The 5,678-nt window shown below is 40.5% G+C and overlaps 1 pseudogene; it reads right to left on the reverse strand.

Annotated features, from left to right (window-relative positions):
- Window positions 1–611: 611 nt before the first annotated feature.
- On the reverse strand, window positions 612–731 carry LOC141415132 (U2 spliceosomal RNA; annotated as a pseudogene).
- Between the last annotated feature and the right edge of the window lie 4,947 nt (window positions 732–5,678).

Here is a 5,678-nt window from a genome sequence, read left to right on the forward strand (position 1 = left end):
TGAACACCATGAAGTGGGGATAATTGGGGGCTTTCTGAGCTCATTTCTAAAATATTCTCTGCTTTATAAATCTATTTATGTTTAAACCAACCATTAGGAAAAAAAAAAAAAAAACGAGGATTCTACCTGTGTTTAGCTCCTAAACACAGCTTGTCTTCACTGTAAACTTCCAGGAGAGATGTTCAAAGAAGTTCACATGCAGCTTTGAACCAGACAATTTAAAGTAAATTAGAAAGAGTCTACACATAATATGATATGATATGATATAATAATATAATATAATATAATATGTTATGTGTGTTAGATATATAATGCTATATACATGTGTTCTATGGTATATCTTGTTTTGGATACATATATATGTATACATATACAACATTTTAAAACTCTGCATATAGGCTTCAATGTGTAAGACAAGAAAATAAAATGTCAGATATGTGACATCTGGTACAATGTTCATTACACTTACACAAGTCTTATTTTGCAAAGATTTCTATAATGTTACAACTTGGAGAAGAACCAAAAGAAATATCTTTGTGGCCATCCAACACATTATATGCACACCTGCCCCCCCCATCAGTAACATCTTATTAATGTCCCCAATTAGCCAAGGACATTTACTGACTACATACTCAGAACAGAATCCTTTACTCTTATAGAGGACGTATCAGATATTAAACTGATAAGAACAGATACTACACTTGATCTTAGCCAAAAGGCTGAGAAGTGATAGAACAGAATCCTTTACTCTTGGGAACATATAGTAAGTAAGGCTATTTGTAACTCCGAATGCTTATAATCTGATTGACTAGTTTAAATTCTATGAAAGTCATAGAGGCTACTGGGGAGGCGAGATGGGTAGACAGCCTAGCACTTGAACAAGGCCTTGGGATCCCAGAGATCTGGCTTCAACAGTTTGCCCTACTGGCTGGGAGCTCTTGAACAAGTGGTCTTGTCTGTAAATGGGCATGACAAAACCCACCTGAGATAGCTGTCAGGAAAGACAGCCTAGCCAACTGGTTTAGATGCATGGACTCTGGAACCAGACTGCTTGGTGTTAGTTACTGGTTCTGCCACTTGTCAATTAGAGACATTGATGGTCCCACCTCATCAATGTTTGTTGGGAAGACTTGTTGAGCTAATATGTACAAAGCACTTAGAATATTATTTGGCACTTGCCAAGTTTTAAATCAATAAGGATAAATGAAGTAACTTGTGCAAAACTCTTAGCATAGTACCTGGCATAAAATAAGACAATAAATTATTCTCATTTTTAACTTTTAATTTCTACACCTATAAAGTGGGGGAGATTTAATACTTGTCATATGGAGTCTTTATATATCACCTAGTAGTTTGCAATCCAAATAAGGACTTTGTAAATGGCAGCTATTTTTATTGTCAGTATTTACAAGTGTCCATAGAGCTAGCAGTTGGGAATGCCCTAGTGCAAAACCTCTCCCACACCAAGAGGTAAATAGCTCAGCTCCAAGAAAGTGCCTTGATCTGAGATTACTACAAGATGTTCCTTGCTTTCTTACCCTGGGGAGCACTTTTCAGAGTTCCTTTGGGGCCATATGTATTTGGGGAATTGTGAATCTGAGAATGGTTCCTTCCGGTTCTGCTTGGTATTTTAATTGGCATATTAAGTTTCTTATCTACTTCCCTTTTTTGTTTTTAATAATATCCCTTTGTAGCAACAAGATGAGCACAGAAAGAATATACTAGAACAGGCAAGTAGAAATGGCACTGGCACATTGGGGACCTGAAGCCTGGGTTCCAAGCAGAAGGAGCTGCTGTCAACTGCAGGAGCTCTGTCCCCTGGCTGTGCTCACAGGATGATGAAGAGGGAGACTCAGGGGCACACAAAGGACAGATTGAAATTCTCTTGCTCTGTTTCTCCAGGACTGCCTTGGTGCCTAATCCCTCCCTCCCCACCCTGCCACCTCCCCACCCCGCTACCTCCCAGTCTCACTCAAGAGCTTTATTGTCCTGAACCTTTCCTTTAAGGCCAAGAGTGATATTTAATAGGTAGCTCCAGTGTGGGCAGAAAAGAAAGCATTTCCCAAAAACATAACCCTGTCTTTGGCCCTGCTAATGATAGCCACAAACCAAGGGGGAAGAAAAGCATGTTTAAAGCTTGTTCTGGGAAGTAGACTAACCCCTGACCTCCTCCCAGGCTCAAGCTCCAACTATCAGACTGAAGGCAAACATACCACAGGGAGACACCGCTTCATGACTAATTAGCTGTAGAAACATGGAATAAATGAAAATATATCAACAACAATTGGGGCTTTGAAACTAAATCCCACTAAGGACCATGGATTGCTCATATAATTTCATTTTTATTAGAAATATCAATCCTGGTAACTATCACTGCCCCTACCCTACTGTTGAGTTCATTTGGGGTACATCATTTCCAGTGATTATCTTCAACTGTATGTGAAAGTTTACTTAGTTTTGTCCCCTTTTTCATTTTTCTACCTGGTGGTTTCAGATTAAGTCTGGCCAGAGTTCACTTGGTTGTAAATTATGTATCTTAGATCAAGTAAATTTCATGAGAGTCTTAACTTTCGTCACCTTTCAGATGGTATTAGCTTGGCTTTAAGCTCCTTAGTTGGAGAACCTCAGTAGTGGAGGATAAGGTTTGGTGTCTGTTATCGGCTCCCTGGTTGGGGATTAGTGCTATGTTTTTATGTGGAGTATAAATATATCCTGGTAATTCTCTTCAGCTTCACTTGTTGAAATCTCACATTTGTCATCTCACTTAATTATGGCTTAGCTCCCACAAAGTTCTGCTGGCACCTCTCTGACAGCTGCCTGCCCTCCCCCCAACACACAAGTCAGTCCTGGTCCCAGTCCTTCCCTCAGCTAAGGAAGTAGAGCTAATAACAACATACAGACTAGAAACCGTCAGTTTTAAAAGATGAGATAGTCCTTATGTGGCTTGGGGTGGGGTGTTAGCCACAGAGAAGTCAATAGGTCAAATACTTGGGTTTTCCTGTCTTGGCTAGTTAAGGCTTACAACTGTGTATCTCTAGCCTACCTCCTGGCTGTCCACCAACCTGACATGTTAGCATTCCTCAGCTTGTCCTGCTTGGTCCTGAGAGCATCTTTTCCAGGAAGCATTTGCTCTCTTCAATGTGGCTGAGCAGAAGCTGTTCCCCTTAAAAACTGAGGCTGGGCATGGCAGCTCACACCTATACATCCTAGGTACTGGAGAGGCAGAGATCTGGAGGCTCACAGTCAAGGCCAGATTGGGCAAAAAGTTCACATGACCCCATCTCAACCAGTGGCTGAATGTGGTGGTATGTGCCTGTTATCCCAGCTATGCAAGGAAGCACAAATCACAGCCCAGGTTAGCAAGAGTATCTCAAAAAGGGGCTGGAGGCGTGAAATCAAGCGGTAGAGCACCTGCCTCCCAAGTGTGAGACTGTGAGTTTAATCCCAGTATCACGAACAACCTCTCCCCAATATCCAGAATTGAATACAAAAATAGAGAACTGGAAAAGATGAGCGAGTGAGAGAGAGAGTGATTAAATGAGATATTTGCAACTTGAAGGGAACTTGAGATGATCTTAGCAGTTCATTTGAGTTCATGTTCTAATCCCTGTTCTGTTACCACAGGGTGTTTTCTCTCTGTGTGAACAACTGGGCAGTGTCCAGATAGGTGCTGGTAAGTGTGTAAAAATTAGCATTTCCAGAAAAGAAAATGTACTAATTTGTGACATTTGCTGATTTCCTTGGTATAAATTCTCTCACCATAGTCAATTTCAGGATATCCAAGTGAAGTCCCTAAACAAGGACTTGGGAAGTAATGCCACAATCACTTGGCCAGCCAGTGCAGTTGAGTCTAGCACAGGGGATGGAGGAGGCCAGGAGAAGCAATCACTTCTTGAGTTTACATACAGAAAATAAGTAAGTGTGGACAGAGGGCTGGGAGAGCAGTTAAGAGGAAAGGCTATTCAGCAAAGGATGAATGAATGACTTTGGCTGCGTTGTAAGAGTCTATACACGTGCTGTGTGCATGTGTACATTTTGTGTGTAGAGCATGAGTGGTGGGGTGGGGCAACGGACTGGAGATAAGACGCACTCAAATAGCTCAGCTGTGGCTCTAAGCAATGAATTTGAATCCCTACCTCACTCCCAGGATTCAATATATAGCTACAGTCTCCTTTCAAGACTATTAGTTACAAACAAGGAAGAAGATCTTTTTCAACTGGACACTATCCAAAAAAAGAGTTGTTTCAAATAATCCTCTGGTTACTAGTCCACGTAATAGTCACTCTTCTAGCAGCCAACATCAATATGTTATTATCACAGAGAATGGTCACACAACAGAGCCCAGCCAAGCCAAGGAAGAGGGAATCTCAGACTGAGAGGCTGTTAAAGGTCAGCCTGTGATTTGGTCTGTATAGGAAATGGGGAACATTTAAAGGGCAAGAGTGATGCATTGATTTGCGTCAAAATAAGAGCTCTGTGTGAGAACTATTTCAGAGTGGTCTAATTACCAAGTGTCTCCAAAACATTAGCTTGCTTTCCAAAGTCTGCATTTCCTTTGTTGCATCCAAGAGCAATTCAAAGTATTGCTCCAAGGCAAGAAGTTTCATTATTCACAACTTGAACATGGGAAGGTCCTAGCTCCCTAAGAAAAATCAACAATCATTTACTGTGTGGCTGGCATCTTGGCCCAAGATATCAGGTTGATCCTTACTCCCAGCAAAGTACCCCATGACTCTGAACATCCACCTGTCAAAAGCTCCCGCTGGCTTTTTTCAGGAAGCCTAGAGGATGTCTCTAGAGAATTCTAGTCAGCTCATTCCACTCCTGCTCCTTGACCTACAGGGCAGGCTCTCAGACGCTATTTCTCTGGCTTCTTTCTCTTTCATGGGGATTTCATATTTTAGCTTCTGTAACTCATTTAACTGTTTTTGTATAATTTAACTATATTTAGACATATCATTTAACTGTAAGTCAATATAAAAATACTACAAACACAAGTATAACTAATTTAACTATTTTGTAACATGACCATATACTGGAGGCCTTTGGGTAATGAGTACTTTTAACATGAGCCAGAAAAAGTCATAGTAAATCAGAAGCACAAGTTGAACATCTCCTGTAAGGTCTCTTTTTGAAAAGAGGGTTTGTCTTCTTTTTAACTATGGGAAAAATGCTAATTTTCTTGCATAGGAAACTTTAACAATCCTATTACAGTCAATGGTAAAAAATAGTTTCCTAGTGGGAGTAAGCTAAGGATATTGAAAAGAAAACCTACTGGTAGCATCAAATACCCACAAAAATATATGGATAATTAGGACAAAAAGAAGAATTTAGAAATAGTTACCATTTTGCCACCTGGCTCTAGTGACTAGCATGGCTGTTTTCATGGTGTTTAAACAATGTCACTCCTCAGAATATATCTGACAAGCAAGGATGGCCATAATGAGATATTGTCTCCCTAGCATAGTGAAGAGTATGTTGTTGTAAAGAAAAAAATCGTAACAATTCTTATTAGGTAAATTTTTTAATTTTACAAGATTGGTTCCAAAGGAGTTTTGAGTGAGTAGAAGGCAGCCCCAAGTCCTGAGGCCTGGTGTCTTTCTGAGATCTTCCTTACCCTTTGTTCCCATCACCTCAAGCCAAGACCCATCTCAGGAATAGGAACTCAGAGAGTTCCA

The sequence above is a fragment of the Castor canadensis genome, chromosome 12, assembly GCF_047511655.1.
Source record: "Castor canadensis chromosome 12, mCasCan1.hap1v2, whole genome shotgun sequence".
NCBI lineage: Eukaryota > Metazoa > Chordata > Mammalia > Rodentia > Castoridae > Castor > Castor canadensis.